The sequence below is a fragment of the Corvus moneduloides genome, chromosome 7, assembly GCF_009650955.1.
Source record: "Corvus moneduloides isolate bCorMon1 chromosome 7, bCorMon1.pri, whole genome shotgun sequence".
NCBI classification, from domain to species: Eukaryota; Metazoa; Chordata; class Aves; order Passeriformes; family Corvidae; genus Corvus; species Corvus moneduloides.
In genome coordinates, this window is record NC_045482.1 from 975,441 (window position 1) to 996,425 (window position 20,985).

At 53.8% G+C, this 20,985-nt stretch overlaps 1 protein-coding gene across 3 annotated transcripts in view; it reads right to left on the reverse strand.

Annotated features, from left to right (window-relative positions):
• The window catches only part of SH3BP4 (SH3 domain binding protein 4), a 32,803-nt gene extending 30,341 nt beyond the window's left edge, over positions 1 to 2,462 (reverse strand). For 2 of the 3 annotated variants that reach the window (XM_032114828.1, XM_032114827.1), the window contains exon 1: positions 2,374 to 2,462. The gene's annotated coding sequence lies outside the window, so the exon portion shown is untranslated. The remainder of the gene's footprint in view (positions 1 to 2,373) is intronic. The other variant, XM_032114832.1, reaches the window with a different exon arrangement.
• Positions 2,463 to 20,985: the final 18,523 nt, after the last annotated feature.

Sequence of the window (20,985 nt, forward strand, 5' to 3'; positions counted from 1 at the left end):
GTCCGAAATCCACCCACGGAGCCAGGAGGCGACGCAACTCCCAGACCACTTGGAAATGAGAAGACTGAGGAGGATGCAAATTCCCCTGCACGTCCCGACCTCTCCAGCTGCCAGCTCCCTCCTCACACACAACCCCGGCCATGAAAACGCCTCTTGCCATATTTAAATGATTTTCCCATTAAAAAAAAAAACAACAAACCAAAAACAACAAAACCCCACACAGCGTCTAAACCACCTCCTTACCATCCACACAAGCTCTTGAGAGAGCAACCCCACCAGGCTAAAAGAAATATTTTAGCTTGGCAAATAGTTCTCCTCTCATTAAAAGGAGAACGTAACGAGGATGCCGAGCAGCGGCTGCAATCGCTCCACGCTGCTCCGGCTTTAGTTGATTAAAAGTAACGAAGCTGCTATTTTTGAAAAGCACATTCCCTTCCATGGCCTGGACGGGGTTATTTTGGAAATACAAATCCATGGAAAGCTGGCATCTCTGCTTGCAAAATTCCCCAGCCAGGACGGGATGCACTCAGAGGAGGCTGCGCGTCCGTGGGATGGGGGGGTCACGAGAAAAGTGGGAATTCTCTCGCTGTGAGTGACCAGGGCAGGTAAAGCTCACTGTGGGAAGAACACGGAGACCCTGGAAAGGCGAGGGAATCCTCATGGAATCGTGGGAGGTTTGGGTTGGAAAGGACCTTAAAGTTCACCTCATGGATAGGGACACCTTCCACCAGACCAGGGTTGCTCCAAGCCCCTTCCAAAACTTCCGGGGATGGGGCTTGGAGCAACCAAGCTTGTCAGGGGAAGAAAAAAGGAGGAAAGAAGGGAAAAGCAGAACAGGAGGGAAGAGCTGCCACCAGAGATGCTGTCCCCTCGGGAGGGTCTGCCGGGAGCAAGAGCCAGGAGGAGACGCGACCGTTCCGAGGATCCCAGAATTACTCGGGTTGGAAAAGCTCTCTGAAGTCATCAAATCCAAGCATTAACCCAAGTGCCAAACCCACCTCTAACCCCTGTCCCCGTCTCAGGAATTTTTTGCTTTAAGGCAAATCTAAGCATCCCGCTGCTGCAGTCAGGCACGAGGAAATCAAGGATGAATCCTTATTCCAGAGTCTCGGCATCCAGACACAGCTGTCAACACAACACACCCCCCTCTCTCGTCTCCTGCCCGAGCTGCTGCTCCGTTCAGCATAACTCAATTATTAACTTGTAATGTATATATTAATTAACAGCCAAAACTTAATCATTGCAAATCTCAGGGAAGGACAGGCTCGGGGAGGGGGAAGGCAGTGATGGGCATTCCAGAGCAGGGATGCTTCGCTAGGAATTTGCATCCGCCTGATCCCACATCCCACAGCTCCTCTGGGTTTTGGGGGCTCCGATGCAACGTGGTTTAATTTGGGCGGAGGCACAAAATGACTCACGGTCACTGCTGTCCCCTCCTTGCTACCAAAGTTATGCTGAGCCTAAGTAACTCCTGAACAGCCAGGGATCCCAAAAAATGGGTATTCCTGGGAGCCCGAGGCAACCCGCACAACACCGTCCCGGGAGCAACAGCTGGAAAACCCAGCCCTGCGCAGCATCCCTCGCTTCCACAGCATCGCCCGCGGGCAGCCAGCAAGGAGCAACGGGGTCAGCCACCCCTCGGCGAGCCGCAGCTGGGAAAACCCTCCCGGAAAATGAATGCCAGGCACAGCCGCTGGAACGCTGCTCAAAACAGCCGCGAACTCCCCGCAGCGCCCCAGAAGAGGAGCCACGCCGGTCCCTGCGCAGGACACCGAGAAGCGCCCGGTGACACCGGCAGGCTGACAGCGCTGCGAGCCGGGGCCCACGGTCCCCATCCCCGGGTGGCAGCGCCAGCGGGGGACCCGGGGGACGCGGGGCAGGTGCGCACCCGCACGGAGGGCACCGCACAGCCCCGGGGAACGGGGACACGGAGCCACGCGTGACACGGTCACGTCTGCACCCTCACACAGCGGGGACAGCGGGCAGGGACACGGACACCGAGGACAAGGCAGAGTCACGCACACGGGGGACGCACTAACACGCACACACGGGGGACATGCGACACGCACAGCCACACGCGACACCCAGCCTGGCGCACGCAGAGGACACACGGCACAGCCACACTGACTGACACACACACACGCGGGACACTTACGCGGAGCCCCACGCACACAAACACCCACCCTCACCCTCTCCCCAGCCGCCTCCCCGCGCTCCGCCGCTGCCCCAGCCCCGACCCCCCACCACCGCCCGCCCGCCCGCCCGGCGCCGCCGCCGCCGCCGCTCCAAACTTTTCCCCGGCGGCCCCGGGAGCCCGCGGGGAGCCGCTGCCGTCCTCGGTAGCCCCGGGGTTCGCCCGCTCCCGCCTCTCACCTGCGCCCGCTCCAGCACCGGGAGCACCGGGAGCACCGGGACCCAGCCCCGCTGCGCTCCCGCGCGCGCCTCCGCCGGCACGGGCCGCGCGCGCCCGCCCGCGCTGACGTCACCGAGGGGCGTGGCCCGGGGGCGTGGCCCAGCGGAGGGGCGGGAGCGGGGGGTGCGGGGAGGGGAAGGGCCGGGAAGGGAAGGGAGGGGAAAGGGAAGGGAGCGGAGGGGGAGATGGTGCTGTGAAACACGTGTGGAAGGGTGGGAGTGTGCTCGTGCAAGGGGCACCAAGCGGGCGTGCACCGGGGGAAGCTGCGCAAAGCGAATGGGCGCGGAATGGGTGTCCTTGTGCAAAATGCCGCGGGCGGAACGAGCCTTCTGCACCAAGGCACGGTGGTTGCGCGAAATAGATTGTCACGGAGCGGTGTCCTTGTGCAAAACATGGGAGGGGGTGTGGCTGTGCCCGTGCAAGGGGCAGTGCTTGTGAAAATCACGCCCGCCCAGCCCGGCGGTGGTGGTGGGCGAACTCAAACCCTTCCTTCCCTTGCACGCTGGGCAGCTGAGGGTTTATGTGCCCCCCCTCCCCCCCCTTTTTTTTTTTTTTTTTTGGCCTTTTTTGTCACGGAAGGGAAGCCGTGAAATCCTGGTAAAGCAGAAATCCCGCCCCTGTTCCTCTCCCAGGATGGGAAAGGCAGGAGAAACACGAGGGAAAACGCTGAAGTCTGATTTCTTGAGGTAACCAGAGTCAGAGAGCGACTCCCAATGCCAGAAAAAGGAGGTTGTGTTCCCTAAAATCCCATGGATTAAGGCAGCATCCCACCCTGGGGTTGTGCTGCCTGGCCGAGATGCAGGGTTAGGAAAATGGGATACCAGGAGCAACATCGCGACAGGACAGGGATGGACACGAAGAGCACCCAGAGATGGTGGCCGGCAACACCACCACAGTGGCCATGTCCCGTTGGAACACCCCTTGGAAAAGCGGCTGAGTGAGAAATATCGGAGCAGATGGGTCCGGGCTACACGAGCCGCCGCTCTTCCCACCCCCTCCTTGTTTTTTCCTGGGTTTAATCGGGATCTGATGATTAAATTTCCTCTTCCTGGTGCTGGCTCCTCCTGCGCCCAGCGCGGCAGAAGGAGACGGAGTTTTGGCGGGGCTGTGACAAAAGTGGGGTGGCAACGGGGTGGCTGCGAATCCTTGAGTGGCCAGACCCCATCCAGGGGGGTCAGCTGGGACTTCCCGGCCTCATCCAACCTTTTTCCTGGCTTCCCAAAATGAGCCCCACAGAACTGCTTCAAAGCACCCTTGGGAGCTCTTTTCTGCGGAGTTATTTTGGGAGCTTTGGGGTTCCTCCGAGGTGAGCTCCCTGCAGCTGGATAACTCGGTTCTCTAACTGCAATGGGGCATTCTCATCCTGTTTTGCCAGTGGAAAACATTGGGATGGCACCTGGGATGCAGCTGGGCTGGGTGCTGCCCCCATCCGTGCCTTGGCACCGAGCCTGGGGTGCTTCTGCAAAACTCTCATTAAAATCAGTATTTGAGTTGCTGGTTTATTCCTCTTTTCTATCCCTGCTGTGATTCCCCGTCTTTTGGACACTGGAAAGTCCAAAATGACTCCTGCCTTGGGCTGGATCATCCCAGGCTGATGCCTTGAGTGGCTGTGGGGACAAAAATGTCTTTTCCGATGGGCTGGAGGAGGTGTACAAGAATCTGCAGCTCCAGCTCAGCATCCTCACGATCCCTTGGGGAAAACCACATCTCCGGGTGGGAAAACTCTGCTTGAACTCCATCAGTTTGTGCTCCCATCCCGGGAGCAGCTTTCCCAGCACTCAGGGTACGCCTTGGGCGCATTGCCGGTGCCGAGCCTGGGACGGAGGGATGAGCATTCCATCCGCATCCATCCCTCTCTGTTTTCCCAGCAGTTTGCAAACGCCCAGGAGCAGCTCAGAGCGAGGAAGGGGATTTTGGTCGCAGGGTGGACCAAAATCCACGTCATGGAGCAGAATCCACGGCTAGAGGATGCTCCACCAGCGCCCTTCCAGTGGGTGCTGGATGCCCCATGGCTCCTGCCTCCCACCCTCCCTGCCCTGCTCCCTCCTCCTGCTGCCGCCTTCCCTTTGCTCCTGCTGGGAAGGAGCCAGGCACAATGGCGAAGGCGTCTATCCCACCTTTGGAATGGTGCCACTCCCGTTTCCCCTGCCAGGAAGCGATCCCAGGGAGCAATTAGACCTGGACAGTATGCCCTAATGAGGCCAGGCTTTTCTGTGGTGCAGGAATTCCGCGGAAAGGTTCATTTCTCTGTGCGTTCCCCCACGGTGTTACTCAAGCACAAATCCAGGTAGAAGTTGTTGGCCTGGGCAGTTTGGGATGCCATTCCCGTAGCTCAGGTATGGGTGTAGCCAGCTTTTTTTGGGAAGAGAAAAGCTCCTCTTTGCTCTGATGCTCCTTTGGAAGTTGCAGACAGGAGCTGGACCTCCGGACCGGGGTCTGTTGAGCCCCAAACCCAGTGGCACCAATCCCCCTCACCAGGGCCGGAGCATGGACCCTCCTCACCAGGAGCATCATGGAATCACAGAACCATGGAATGGCTGAGGTTGGGAGGCACCTTCAAGCCCACCTCATTCCAACCCCTGCCGGGGCAGGGATGCTCTTGCAGTGGCTCAACCATGAACCCCGAGCTCCTGGAACCTTCCAAAGGGAACGTTCCCAAACCTGAGCCTGACAAAACCCGCTTCCACGCGCAGTATCGGAACACCCCGGCCCTCGGTGGGCGCGCCCGAGCTCCGTGTTTGTTGCTTTTCCTGCGCTCCTGCAGCTCTGCCAGGAATCCAGCGAAGCCCCATGCCTGGATCGTGCTGTGGATGGCTCTCCGGAGCCGAGGGAGCGCAAGCTCGGCTGCCAAGGTGTATTTAACAACGCTTGGCTAGCGCAGCGCTCCCAGGAAACTCCCCGGGGCGAGCTCTTCCCGGGCCAATCCTCCCCTTGCCGCGAATTAATTGCAGCCCTGATGGTTAATGACGACGGATGGGGATAACCGGCAGGGTTTGATGTCCCTCTCCTCCTATGGAAGCTGAGTTATTGACTCCATCCGGGGAAGCAGCAGCTCTTTGTTTGCATCCCGAGGCAGGGATGGAGGCTCTGGAGCATTGCTGCCACAGGCAGCGCTTCCAGGTGTTTGAGCTCTGCTCACTCAGAGGTGCTCAGGGCTTAGGAGCTGGAGAAAGCCAATAAATTCCAACAAGATTCATGTTGTAGGTACAACATTCCCACCTCGTGCCTCGTAAACGAGGCTCGCTGCCTTCGGAGCTGGCAAACAGAGCACCGCCGTCCCTCTGCCGGGCTCCCCACGTGGATTGTTTCTGCTCCATTTTCGGAATTCCATTGCGCCGGGCTGGGATTAAAGCAGGGCGGATTTGCTCCTCCAACACCCATCTCTGCAGGCATCCACCTGATTTCCTCCTGGAGCTGGACTCTGGGGGATTTTTTCCCTTTCCGTCCGTTCCAATGGCTGAAGGCAGCAATTCCCTACGTGATATTGGCAAGCCTGGCCTCTGCTTCTGCTTTTCCTCGGAGTCCAGCAGAGCATTGCCAGCCATGCCCACCCTGGGATGAGACAATTGAGATTGCTCAGCCTGGAGACGAGAAGGCTCTGGGGTGACCTAATTGTGGCCTTCCAGGGGAAGGGGACTTGTAAGAAAGATGGAGAGAGGTTGTTTCCAAGGGATGGAGGAACAGGATAAGGGGGAATGGCTTCCCAGTGCCAGAGGGCAGGGATAGATGGGAGATTGGGAAGGAATTGTTCCCTGGGAGGGTGGGCAGGCCCTGGCACAGGGTGCCCAGAGCAGCTGGGGCTGCCCCTGGATCCCTGGCAGGGTCCAAGGCAAGGTTGGATGGGACTTGGAGCAGCCTGGGATAGTGGGAGGTGTCCCTGCCCGTGATGCTTTTTAAGCTTTAAGATCCTTCCCAACCCAAACCATCCCATGATTCATAAACCTGTGGCCCTGCTGGTGCCACAGGGGAGGGAAAGCTGTGGGAAGGGGGGCTGATATCACCTGTGATCACCCCTGGATGGGATTTGTGAGGTGACCCACCACTTTTGGGCTGCTGACTCCCAAATTTCCCCTACACATCTAAAGACTCTCTGGGGCAAAGGCATGGGCAGCGAGAGCCATTTTGTGGTGCTGCCAAGGGATGTACCTTTATTTATTAGGATCGTTTATTCCCTTCCCTCAGATCCCTGCCGGAGCCCTTCCAGCTTCCAGACAGCTCCGTGATAAAACGGGGGAGAGTTTCCTTCCCTCGGCAGTGTAAGGCACAATAATTCCCCACGTCCAGTGACAAACAGCCTCGTTTGTGGCCACTGCTGAGCTCCTGCATTAATCAGTGGGGTTAATTGAACTGATGAGTGTGCTGGCTTGTGCTCAGAGCAGCTGCCTCACATCATTAGCCCCGTTTTAACGAGAGGATCCACCCCTGCTCATTTCCACCTGTTGGGTGTCCTCACTAGGCACCGGTGTGGCCTGGGACAGGGACAGGCATTTGGAAGATCCTGGTACAAATCCAGGGCAAGCCCAAAACAAGCAGCATTTTCTGCAAATTTATCCCAGGAATGCTGGGTGGAAGCTTCCTGGGATAAAAGCAGAGGATTAAAGTATCAGCACCCTTGGCTACGTGCTATCCACCTTGTAAGAGGGCTCAGGACTCGAAAGATAAAGGAGAAAATAAGAATTCCCTGGCTTTTAGAGGCAGAGGAAAGTGGGAGAGAGGAATTAGACCAGGTTGGGCAGGGATTGAGACAACCTGGTCTAGTGGAAGGTATCCCTGCCCCTGGCAGAGGGGGTGGAACAAGATGGGCTTTAAGATCCCTTCCCAAACCATCCTGGGATCCTCTGGTCAGCCCCATGTAGCACAGCAAGAGCACGGTGCTAAAACTTGCCAGCATGCCCATAATTCAGGGTATTTCCAGTGATTTCAGGTGATCTCAAGCCCAGCTTGAAGTGCTGACACCTCTTTCACCCCAAAACCATGCTGAGGTAAAAGTGGGGACACTGATTGCCAGGACAAGGAGGGCAAAGCGGGGATGCTGATGCTCACATTCCCCTCATTTCCCCGGCAGGGTTTGAAATCCATAACCCCACAGACCTTTCCCTACTTCACCAGCAATCCTGGAGCAGCCCTCAAGGACGAGGCTGAGGACGTGGTGGCTGTTTTGCCACACAGGTGCCTGTCCTGAGGAGTTTCTCCACCCTGCCAAGGGCAGAGAGCATCCTGAGTGAGTTTTATCATTCTAAAACAATGTTAAACGTCAGCTGCCAGGTACAGCCCCACACGCTGTGGCTCTCCCAACAAAGCCTGGCTTGTCCAAAGCTCTGCCTGGCTGAGATTTAAGCCGTCAGAGATAACCACTTGGCTGTTCCTTCCCCCAGTGCCTCCTCTGGCCTGGTGGAACACGCTTCCTTTCTGTGCTGCCGGATTTGCTTTTCAATGGCCCATTATGTCCCAAGGTCACGGCGGATCGAGGAGCTCGCTCGGCTGCCCCGCGAAGAAACCGAGTCACGGGAATTTATTTCTCTTTTCCCCATTTAATGACTGTGTGTGCTGAGCCTGAATTGCCTTCTTGAAGGAGAGCAGCCAGCGCTCGGCTCCGCGTTTTTCTTGGCCCTGCCTCTTTTCTAAGCCCATTATTTGCCCTCCTTTTCTCTGGCAAAGAAATGCCCAATTCTCCTCTTTTCCAGCTGGCGAGTGCCGGGGCCTCATTTAGTTCCCAGGGCCATGGGATTATTAGCATGGATGTTGAGACCCTCCCTGCAAGAACGGTGACCACCAACCCATAAACTGAGCTTGCCACCAGCACGAATGGCACGATTCCCATTTTAGAAGTGAGAAAATTCGAGCGAGGCCGCGTTTATCAGGCTGGTTCTCTTGTGGTGGACATCCTGTGGAAAAGATCTGGGATTTGTGTGGTCCATCCGTGCCAGGGACGGAGCGGCAGATGGGAGCAGCAGGGTTTTGGGGCGAAATGTTGGTCTCTTTGAAGGCAGCAGTGAAATTCCCGCTGGCTTTGCCCAGCAGCCATGGCACGGCCAGGGCTCTCTGCAGACCTGCTGACGGTCAGAGCCAGAGCTGGAGCCTGTCTGGTGGTGTCCCCTTGCCAGCTCCTTTGTACTATTAATTATGGCCATGAGTCTGCAGGGTTTCCAAGCTCTGTGGCTCCAGTTTGCCGGGTGGGAAGGAGCTGGGAGGAGAACTGAATTCCCCCTGCGATGCTTCCGAACAGGTCCCATGTTATTTATGCCTCCGACAACGCTCACATCCATCCGGGGTGATGCTGGGCCTCTCACAAAGCATCCTCAGAGCAGCTCTTTTGTGGGACAGAGTGTTTCACGGGGTGCAGAAACCTTCTTCCCCCTGGACATGGCATTCCCATTCCTGCCAAGGCTTCGGCTGCAAAGCCAAGCAGCCGGGCTGCCCGGTTTTCCACCTGCGGATTTTTGGCAGATCTCCTGCCACAAAGCCAAGGGTGAGCAGTTCTTGGGCACTGGCAGCCCCCAGATATCCCTGGAAACCTCTCCGCAATCTCCGAAAGGTGAGGTTTGTGCAATTCCTTCTCTGTTACAAATCTCAGCTCCCTGGTTGTGAGTTTTCATCGCTTCTCTGTGCTGATGGTTGCACAAGGTCCAAGCCACCGCAGTTTCTGAGGAGCCTTCAAGGTTGAACTTGAAGATCTTGGAGGCCTTGTGCACCCTTCGTGATCCTATGGTTCTATTTACAACCAAATCTGACACAAGGATAAATCCATCCTGGCAAAATTTTATGTGGAAAAACATCCGCAAACGCCTCGGCGAGGGAAAAAACTGCACGAGGTGCTCATAACTTATTAAACACTCAAAAACGCACATCGAGGGAGATGTAAAAGTTACAAACATCCCCAAATCCATTACTGGATGAGTTTTTTGGAGACTTTGAGAAATGGAAGGAGCAAGTAAACACGCTGGGATTTTCCCCTGTGCATGCGGGAACGTCTCCAGCACGGCGGAAAGCGTGATCAATAATTGAGTGAGAAGCCACGCTGCTCAGAGCTCTCACAAAGCACAGCCCTAGCATCCAATATTTATTTTCAGGCCTTAAATAATGCATTTGCGAATGCTCCTAACTGGATATTTTAAGGCAAACAAATTTATGTCATGAAAAGTTAATTGGCGAGAGTTTCTCTGAAGGAAAATCACCGGCAACCACGGGAAACACCCCTCAGCTCCTCATCACATCGGTCCTGTTCTTCCTCGTAAATTAGGGGGCAGTTCTATCATTTCTAATTAAGGAACCATTTGCTATCAATTAGCCCATGTAAGTGGATTTCACTCGTTCCCCAAGCTAAATCACTTAAGCCCTGGCATTTCCTCCTCGCTGCTGCACCGCCGGCTGCCAGCGGAGCGGTGTGGGAATGGGAGGCAAGGGGTGTTCTGACACCCCTTTCCCATGGGAGCTGGGTGGGAGGGGTCCGTCCCCACGGGTTAATTCACTCAGCAGACGTGTGGCAGCTGTTGTGGGTAAATAGGGGAAAAATCACCCATTGTCCAGGGAGGTGGAATGGGCTGGACTGTGGTGATCCAAGTGGTTCGCTTCCAGCTCGGAATATTCTGCGGTTTTGTGGTGGGAGGTGGCGGGAGTTGCAAGGCGTGGAGAGAAGGAATATGTCCAGGCCAGTGGTCACAGGTGGCCCTCAGAGGGGTCCTGGGGCTTGGACAGGCGGAGGTATCACCATTAAGGACAGCTTGAGCTGGAGGTGAAGGCAATGAAGCTTCTGTACTGCCAGCTCCCAGGCACTGCTGCATCCCAAAACACCAGCGTGGGCAAAAGCTCTGGAGGAGCGACCTTGGCCAGGGCTGGCACCTTCCCACAGGTGTTTGCTTCCCCCTTGGCAGCAGATGAAGGGTTTGCTGTGAAATCCACCATGGCTCTAACGCTGACATGTTCCCTCTCCACCTTGTCCTTTGGCCCCTCTGCTCCCGGGAATGAGTAAACACAGCCAAGGACACAAGGATTTTTCCAGTTTTCCTGCCCCATCCTCATCCCACTTTACAAACATGGGGAGCAGAGCTGGCTGTCCCCCTGCAGCACCCCCAGCCACGCCAGGCCCCAGCTGCCACATCAGGCTCCTCCTCACGAAACCCAAAGAGATAAGGTGAGATAAGATAAGAAAGGTTCGTAACCTCTCATCACAGGACAAGATTTCTCATCTCCAGCCGGGCTCTCCTGCCTCTGATGTTTATTTGCCATTTGAGCCAGCATCCAGCAGGAGATGAATTGCCTCCACTGGGATTTCAGCTCAGTCTGATCAGAGGAAATTGGTTTTGACAGCTTTGTGATAGAAACACCTTGGGCCAAACTCACCCCTGGTTGAAGCTCCCTGGGGTCCCTGGGGCTGGATTTGGCTCTGGCTGGATGGGAAAATTAAAACCAGGAATGAAAAGCCTGGAAGCAGAGTAACCTGGATCCAAAAACAAGTAACAAGGAATGGCTTAGCCCACACCAACCTTGGGAGCTTAGAGGGTAATGGGGGGAGAGCCAGAAGGGGGGAGAGGCTGGCTGCAGCTGCATGGGCTGTGTGACGTTGGTGTTATTTCCTCCAGGGCTTAGGCTGGCACAAACACAGCCTGAAAAATCATAAACTAATCCCAAATGCTCCCGTGCAAACCGAGCTGACCTGGGAGAACCAGTGCTACCACTTCTCCAGGAGTTATTTCTTCCTGGGCCTTAGAGAGAACCGAGGTCATGCTGACACAGAGCCCTGGACATCCAAGTGTTGGCTCCTCGATTCCTTTCTCATGGCAAAACGTTTGGGCTGAGGGAGCTTTCCCCACCCTGCAAGATTTGCAGGAGGTGGGAGGAGTGGGGAAGCACAAATGTGCTTTTCATGCCTCGCTGCCCTCAGTTCAAAAGGCTTTCGCCTCCCCGGGAGCACGTTCACCGCTCCTATCTAGTCCCAGCAGCTCTCGTGCTCGTCAGGAGCTGGGACAAACAGGAAAGCATGGAATTACTTTGATCCCAGCCTTCAATACCTCAAGGCTTCGTGTTACTCTTGGATTGTGGGAGCTGGATGCTGTCAACCCAAGCTCAAGGATTTTTCCTTGGAGCCTGGTTGAGGTATCAGGCCCCTTTGGATGCAACTCCACCAAACCTTTTGATTTGGGTCCAAATCCCTTCTTTTATTCCTTGGAGGGTGGGGAATGGGTGACAGGTAAATGCTTCTATGACAAAAGTGCTCAGTTTTGCTTCATGGCTTTATCTTCAAGTAGGTCCACACAAGTGGCAGTAGAATCCTGTATCCCTGTATCCACCCCACATGGATAACGGGGCTGTGGTAGTGGCAAAAGCAGCCTGGATGCTGGAGCAGCTGGAATGAGATAGGGTTGTCACAGATATTTGCAAACAACGCAAGCTAAATTTGGGATGGAAACACCACTTTTTAAAGGCCATCAGGAATTACGCCCGAGCATCAAGAGCATAAATCCAGCAGGAATTTAAAGGTTACGAAAATACCCTCATCGTACTCTCCTTTTCATCCCTGTTTTTCTGCCCGTAATTCAGCCACTCAGGCTTCGTCAAAGACTCCAGTAAATCATTCCCAGGATTGGAAGCTCGCCAGTTTGCCTACAGCTTAATGGCACCTCTCACTTGACTCTTGTTTTCCTCATTTGCTTCACACTGAGTGAAAATGATCAAGTCTGACTCACTCAAAATCAGTGGGAGGAGCATGGATAATGGGAATGGGAAGTTTAGCCCTGGTCCATTTTGTAATTACCACACTGAGGGCTCATGGACTTTTAGGATATGCTTATTAAAACATATATAAACTTATTTTTATGTAGATATATATATTTGTATATATATATTATGCCCAGAGAAGGTGTGGATGCTCCATGTGTGGAATTGTTCCAGGACAAGTTGGACAGGGTTTGGAGCAATGTGGTCAAGTGGAAGGTGTCCCTGCCCATGGCAGGGGGGTGGAACTGGATGAGCTTTGGGGTCCCTCCCAACCCAGACCACTCTGGCATGATTTTTATACACACTCACTTCAAAGCACGTTAAACCCTCCCTGTCCCCCACCAAACCCAACAACAGAGAACAGGACTTTTGCTCTTTGGGGTCACTGGTCACTCTCCAGATCTCAAACGACACCTCAGGGACCTGCTGGAGCACCAGTTCATCAAATACATGTCTCCTGGTGGATTTTCCCAGCCCTGGAAAGGAGCTGTGACCCTCATGGACAGGAGAGAATGAGACGCCCCTTTGAGACCTGGCGAAGATCATGGTGGGCTTTCAGGTGCCCAGATCAGTCACTTTAAGGGTCTCCATTTTCACTGGGTCCTGAAAAAGCAATTCAGCTCCCTGTTTCACATCCCTACACACCACATCTTGCTCGAGTGGGATTTTCATTATCTCAGGGCTTTTTCGTGTCTCAGGAGAGACCCATCAGAGCTGTCAAACCCTTAGCGCTGCTCAGCCTCCCTCCCTCTGCAGGCTCCGCCGCACCAGCCCCTGGGAGCACCAAATTCGGGTGATTCAGGGGCAGTCACAGACTTTGAGCAGAGTGTGATCACCTCTCCTGATTAGTGTCACGCTCCACTGGCCTCTCTGATTAATTCACCATTAACATTCCCATCATTATCCCGAAAACTCCTGGCTCTTTGGTAAGGCAGAGCTGGTGTATCATTTACTGAGTGCATAAAACTCTCCGGGATTTTTCCCACAAGTTTTTGGGACTGGGAGGAGGACTGACTGTGCAACCATAAAGGAGATCGTGGTATCCTGTGATGGAGCAAGGGCTCACACAGAAACCAGGAGCAGGAATGGCATCTCCACAGGATTAAAGGTGCCTTGGTGCAAAGGAGCAGCGGGGTGCTCTTCCTCCACTGGTTTAGGAGAATCTCCCAAGAAAATCAGGATTGCTCCCCTTCCCTCCATGGCAACATGGCTCCAAAACTTTGTGGCCCAAAGGGGAGAAGTTGTGGCTACACCTGGAGGCTGCTTCCTCTCTGCCCTTGTTCCAAGAGCCTGCGTAGCTCCTTATCCATGGATGAGGGCTGCCAGCATTCATTTCTGAGCCAGTCGCTTTGCAATGGCTCAAAGGGCAATTTCCAGTTTACAAACACTCACTCACCTCCGGATGGACCCTGAAATGGGGGACATTCATTGTTCCACGCACATGGGCGGCCAGAGGAATGCAAAAGAAATCGCGGCGTGGACCCAGGATCATGAAAACTCATTAATTCTTGGCTCCTTTATAGCTCCACAGTCCAGATGCTTTTTGGTTGGGTTTAATCTAATCTGGATTGGAAGAGCGGCCCCCGAGGAGGGGAGGATCATGAACAACACATCATTTGGATCATGATGTGATTTCCCACAGCAGTGGGGGGTGGGACGAGAAGCCTTCTTCAAAGTGCTGTTAAGAATGATCGAGGGCAGGCGTGAATTTGTGCCCAGCACCTCTGAGCTCTGAGGTGCTGAGGCGAATCTGCTCTGATTCCTTTTCCCAGAAGGGGCAGGTACGAATGTTGCTTGACAAGCAGTAAAGTTTTACAACTTGCTGTAAAAGAAGGCACAGAGAATTGTGGGTTTTTTCCCCCAAAAAAATCCCCATCCAGTAGTCAGAGTCCAAACTTTCTACAGCGGGAGATATCCCCCTGGGCTCTATCCACATTTGTGCCTTAAAAATTCCTGTCCTTGAGGTATAGATTCCCTATCCCTCCCTGAGTGTCCTGGACAATGGTCATGAGCTCATTGGGCTTAAACTCCTCATGTGGATCAGAGCCAAGAGAGTCACAAAGACTCATTTGGGATCCTTTCATCACGTCAGGAAAGGAAAGAAAGCATCAATCTGTTGGTTTGCCCTTGCCAGGAGCCCCTTTCCTGCAGGCTCCGGGTTGCACTCTGCCTGCAGAGAAAGGCCAAGGAGTTTTGGGATGCTGAATGGGATGTTATCCTGCCAGCTGTCCTCCTCAGGTGGTTTGGGAGTGCTCTGGATGTGAAAAGTGAGTAGGAATCAAATGATCCTCAGACGGTATGAACTGGAAAAGGGCAGAGCAGACCAAGACCCCCAGAGAGGGTGAACCGAGCCAGCAACAGCCGTATCTGAACCATCCCTGCTCAGCGACTCCCTTTCTAATGCTAATATCCTGCGGGGAAATCCTGCCAAGGAATTGCTCGCATTCCTCCCTGCAGCAACAAACCCACAAGAGCCAAAGCCCCGGCCCCCCACATTCATCTTGGGCCTGGGCTTGCTTCAGGCTCCACGTTCTGCTGGCCGCGTTCCCTTTCCCTCCCAAAGTCACAGCCTGGCAGCCCAGCTCCTGGGGCAGTTTTTCCATGGAATTCGGTGCAGGCACTCGGTGTGCGCACCCATTCTCCCTTCCCACCACAAATCCCAGCTCCCCCCCCCCCCCGCCACCTCCCCTCAGCCTCCTTTCCCCTCCACCTCACCCGCAAAGCCTCAAGCTGATATTGTCTGGAATTCCCGAGAGGAAAAAGGATCTGAGGGGGTTTCAGAGGTCTGAAGCAGGAGGAGGTCTGTGCCTTCCATTCCCAACGAGGTTGGACTGATCAGCAAGGGATGGGGAGCAGCCAAAGAGCAGCCTGGGAGCAGAGCAGACCCAGGCAAGCCAGAGCAGTGCAGGGTTGGAATCACAGAATATCCCACAGGGATCATCCAGTCCAACCCCTGGCCCTGCACAGACACCCCAACAATCCCACCCTGGGCATCTCTGAGAACGGTGTCCAAACGCTCCTGGAGCTCTGGCAGGACTGGGGCTGTGGCCACTTGGATTCATACAGGTGGCCAGAGGAGGAAGATGCCAGCATCACCCTCTACAGAGGACCTGCCTTGTGGGGCTCCTCCTTCAGCTATCACTGCTTTCCACAATCAGCTAGGAAGGCCTGGGTTCCCTCCTGGTGAGCAATTAAGTGTAATTAACACGCAATTAGAGGGCTTCTATTCCATTATAGCCAACCAGTGGGACTGGAGCCACTAATCATGGCAAACCCCAGGAGACTGCAAGCCTGGGGTGAAGCTCTTTTTCGAGTCCTACCAAATTCCAGCTCCTGATCCACAATTCCCTTCTCTAATTAGGGTCCAGACACACAAAGAGACCAAACATTGAGTGGCTGCAGTGAAAGCTCCCTTTAAATATGTCTGCTTTTCCAAGGGGAGCCATTCCTTGGTGGGCTGGAGCGTGCTCTGGATTCAGATGAGCAAATTCCCACACGAGGGACAATTACAAGACGAGCCCATGAGGACAATGCCGTGGGCTGGGAGTGAGACACTGCACGTGGGCTTTCCATTGTAGGTTGATGGAAAAGCAGGAACAAAACCCAAGTCCTACTGAGCCCGTGTTCCTGTACAACTCCAAAAATAATTGTTCAGGAGGCAGATGAGAACATAAAGCAGAATGAAAACACTTTTATGTTGTTCAGGCACTTAATCCCAAGGAAGAGTCCTTTGACAGAGCATGGCAGGGTGCACGGTGCTTATCAGCCCCTTGATTTTCTTTGGCATCAGGGCCATAAACAAGAACAGAGCAGCACTGAGCCTCTGAAGTCCAGAAGAAGTCTCCTGGCTTTGGGAGGACTCTGTAAACATCAGGGCAGACGCTATCTTAAAAGGCTCGATGCCTTTGATTATGTTCCCGCGTTGAGTTTCCTCCATTTATTTTTGTCTCATCGTCTCTAATGTTGGACTGTGCTGCCTGTAGAGAAGGTTGTGAACCGAAACACCACCGCAAGTTTCTTCTGATGGAGCCTGAGCTCCAGCAGAGAAATTGGCACTTAGTTTGGATTTTGTCAGTATTCCCAGCCACAGGCTCAAAAGATTATTTTTTTCCTAATGGTAGAGCTGTTGTGGCTCTGATAGTCCAAGGTCATGGGTAAGGCAAGATCTGTGGGCAGAGCTAATATATTTTTTAACCCAGCAAAGCCCTCAAGCCCCCAGAAATAAGTAAAAGGTTTAGACAGGCTGGGCTTTCACAGGATCTGTCTTACTGCGAGGGAGTAAAATGTTCCCAGTACATGACAGCAATTTCCCAAAAAGACTTTTAGACTTTAAAAAGTGAGAGTGGAGATTGTTCCTTGTTCACATGACTTCACTATCTGGGGCTTCCAGTGAACTTCAGGTCAGGTTGGGCACACAGCAAAGCCGTGTGAGGTGACAATACCTGCGTGACTCTGATGATGGCTGTGGGACTTGTGGGCTGCATGGAGAAGGACCTATAGGTTGGGATGGTGTCGGACCTGTGGGCTGCATGGAGAAGGACCTGTAGGCTGGGATGGTGTCGGACCTGTGGGTTGGATGGAGAAGGACCTGTAGGCTGGGATGGTGTCAGACCCGTGGGTTGGATGGAGAAGGACTTGTAGGCTGGGATGGTATCGGACCCGTGGGCTGCATGGAGAAGGACCTATAGGTTGGGATGGTGTCGGACCTGTGGGTTGGATGGAGAAGGACCTGTAGGTTGGGATGGTGTTGGACTTCTGGGTTGGATGGAGAAGGACCTGTAGGTTGGGATGGTGTTGGACTTCTGGGTCGGATGGCGAAGGACCTGTAGGTTGGGATGGTGTCGGACCTGTGGGTTGGATGGAGAAGGACCTGTAGGTTGGGATGGTGTTGGACTTCTGGGTTGGATGGAGAAGGACCTGTAGGTTGGGATGGTGTTGGACTTCTGGGTCGGATGGCGAAGGACCTGTAGGTTGGGATGGTGTTGGACCTGTGGGTTGGATGGTGTTGGACCTGTAGGCTGGGATGGTGTCGGACCTGTAGGCTGGGATGGTGTCGGACCTGTGGGTTGGATGGAGGATCTGTAGGTTAGTAAGGTATAGGGCGTGTAGGTTGAGTGGTGTAGGACATGTGGGTTGGATGGAGAAGAACCTGTAGGTTGGGAGAGTGGTGGACCTGTGGGTTGGATGGAGGAGGATCTCTAGGATGGGATGGCATTGGACCTGTAGGTTAGGAAGGTGTAGGATCTGTGGGTTGGATGGAGGAGGATCTCTAGGTTGGGATGGTGTAGGGTGTGTGGGTTGGGTGGTGTGGGATGTGTAGGTTGGATGGAGAAGAACGTGTAGGTTGGAACAACCTTGTTGCTGCAGCTCTGGCTCTGACCGGCTCGTTGACACCGGTCTGGGAGCTCCTGTGCTTTGCTGTGACCTCTCTGGGCCAGGTGACCTCTCTTGCACAGGCCACCACAGGGAGGCTGGGTTTGGCCGTGTGGCCCCAAGAGGAAATGTGTCCCCCACCCCAAGACCAAGAGGACTGTCGCAGGGCCCTGCTGGTCCGATCACGTTCTCTCCAAACCGTGGCAGAGTTCCCACTACCTTCAGGGAGAACGGGGACCCAGCCATTGTCCGACACCTTTGATATTTTCCGTGACTGAGAGGAGCTATTTTTGGGTCAGGAAGGTCAAAGTCAGAGCAGGCCCAGGGGAGGAGGGTGGACAACTTCAAAGCCCAGCTCTGAAGTCTCTGTGGGCAGGAACCCACGTGGAGACATCCAAAGCACCGCTGAGCAGCCTCACTTTGAAGGAGGATCCTGAGCTCTGTTTTTATGGTGGAAAGATCTTTCCAGAAGAAGGTTTCGTAACCCCCCAGAAGGCCTCAGCCACTTGGCTTGGTCCTTCTCTGCTGTAAATTCAGCCCCATCTCCTCACTCCAGGCTGAGCATTGTCCCCTGCCTGCTCTTGAGGATATTTGTGATATCAAAGCCATTAAACTCTGAGGGTATTTGGGATATCAAAGCCATTAAACTCCGAGCATATTTGGGATATCAAAGCCATTAAACTCTTTCCCAAAGGAAGTCACAGCCTGTCCCGCTGCCTCAACCCTGCCACTCGCGATCTCTGGCGTTAATTGATGTTTGCCATTAACCACACACTCGATAAGTTAACGGAGGGAGGAGAATGTCCCTCGCAGCCGTCAGCCCCTCAGTTGGGATGTCTGCTTGGCAGAGCCCTCTTTACTCCATCCAAGGAACGAGTAGTAGGAACATAAATTTGCCTGGACCATCAAAAGCCACCCCTCGCTCCCGTTTGCTATTGGCACCTGGATGAGTCACGCCGGCAGTGGGAGATTTCCAAAGGAGCCGGCAAGGAGGGAGGGAAGGGGGAAGGGAAGCTGCTGCTTTCCCGAATTTTTTTGTGCAAGGGAGATGTCAAAGAAAAGTTGTTTCACTGAGAAGCGTCTGTCAGCTGTGAAGTGTTGATGTTCGGGGCAGATGTGCCAAATACCTGCTAAAACACCAGGGCTTGGTTTGTGAGGGCTGATCTTGGTGGAAATGGAAAGAAAACAGGGAGGAGACTGAGCGTGTTTCTTGGGTGGCAAAATTCCACGAACCTGTCCGAGATTTACCAGCAGCAGCCGACCTTTCTGCCTGGAAGATAAGTAGAAAGACGAGTAAGAGGACCCGTTAAAAACTTACCAGTCACTTTAGAGCTGATGTGTTGAAGGTTTGGGCTCAAGAGCCAGGACATTTTTCACTTTGGGGCAGTGGCAACTTGCTGGTTTGGCTCCCTTTCCCCTTCCATTAACACTTGTGCCACTTGCTAGGTGAACAAAAACCTCCCAGCTCAGTTTCAGCTTGGTTTAGCCGAGAGTTTTCCATATAAAATAAAACTTCCAAGCTCCTGATGGCCTCTGTAGGGGAGGAATTAAGCCCTGCCTGGCTCCTGACTGCTGGGAGAAGTATCCCAGGGCACGTGCAGTAGTGGGGAGATGTCTGTGGGTGAGAACACCCAGAACACCCCCACTGCCCATCCTTTCCGTTGTTTCCACAGCTGACATACCCCTGTGCCTCTTCTCCCTCCAAAAATGTCCCTGTCCCTTTGGCATTACCGAAATATACTCACACATTGCCACACGTATTTGCCCCTCCTTGACCAGTTACTGAGGCACAGCTCTGGGGAATACTAATTGCCAGAACTTTTCCCTTGGGAACTTAATTCCTAGGAAAATTAATTCCCCTGAAGCAGCTTTAAGCGCACGATTACCCTCACGAAGGCGGGTGCCAGCAAAGTCAAGGCAAAGACCACACAGAGCTTCCTGCAGCTCTCCACATCCCACCTGGAGCACCCAGGACCTGCATCTGCCCAGGGAATGCCAGGAACAGTGTGCCAGGAGGAGTCGCTTGGACCCTGCTCCAGCGGTGAGTGTGGGGTGGGAAGCACACGTGGCCATCAAACAGGATGTGGGAGTGGGGTGAACAAGAGCTGGATTATCTGGAAGGAATGAATTCTATTAGAATGGAATAATAGAAGCTTAGAATCATGGAATGGTCTGGGTTGGAAGAGACCTTAAAGCTCATCTCGTTCCAGGGCAGGGACACCTTCCACTGTGCCAGGCTGCTCCAAGCCCCAATGTCCAGCCCGGCCTTGGGCACTGCCAGGGATCCAGGGGCAGCCCCAGCTGCTCTGGGCACCCTGTGCCAGGGCCTGCCCACCCTCCCAGGGAGGAATTCCTTCCCAATATCCCATCAAACTTTACCCTCCCTCAGTGGGAAGCCATTCCCCCTTGTCCTGTCATTCCATGCCCATGTCCAAAGTCCCTCTCCAGCTCTCTTGGAATACCTTTAGATGCTTATCTCAGTTTTTACCCTGGGGAAGACCATCTGTCTCTTCTCTCATCCATAAATCCTGTGAGCTCAGCCTTGTCTGAAGGCAAGGCCCTCTTCCAAAACCTCTCTGAGATGCCTGGGGATGGGGAAGGTGAAACTCTCTCCAGCTTCAGTAAGAGCAGGGCTGAACTTGGCCTGGTTTTGACCACGCTTGTTCCTGCTGCTCAGTCATCACTTCAAGAGGATTTTTGCCTTGGTCTGGACACAGACATGAAGCCTTTCCTGAAAAATCTCTCCTGGGAGGCGTAAATTGGGATGTGGGTGGTGGGTTAATGGTTGGACTGGATGATTTGAGAGGGCTTTTCCAACTGAAATGATTCCATGATTCTCTGGCTAGCGCTGAGGTTACTGCAGCCCGGGCCGCAGCATGGTTGGACCTCCAGGGACCAATCCACCCTTCGTGAGCATCCTGACTTTGTCCTGGCTTTGAAGCGAGCAAACGAAGAGCTTTTGGCCTCTATAAAATGAAAATTTGATAGGCACAACTTTTATTAGAAGATACGGAAAACTACTCAGCGCAGAAGCGGTAAAGTGGGGTTCCCCACCCCATATCTCAGCAGCCTTCCTGAGGGCTCTTTAATCCCATGGGACAACCCACATTCCTCAGTGATTTGCTGAGCTGTGGATTCGTTTCCTGAAGGATTCACATGCTTGGCAAGGGAGGTTTGGGAGCAGTTTCTTCTTTTATTGCATTTTTTCGCTTATTGTTCTTTACCCGGCTAATAAATAAGTGCATTCCAGGGGTTTGACATCACGTCAGGGAGAAGGAATGAAGGTAGGAAATGAAAACACAAAGGGGAGCAGAGCCACAGCCAGAGGCTTTGCTCCCTGGCTTATTTCGTGGCCAATTTCCCAAATTCCAGGCTCTTTCGGGATTATCTGTATCATGATTCATCTTTCCATTGTGTGGGTCTTGAGAAGGTAAAATATCTCGAGGTGGCAGCAAGCAAAGGTGAAAATATAATTGAATAAAATA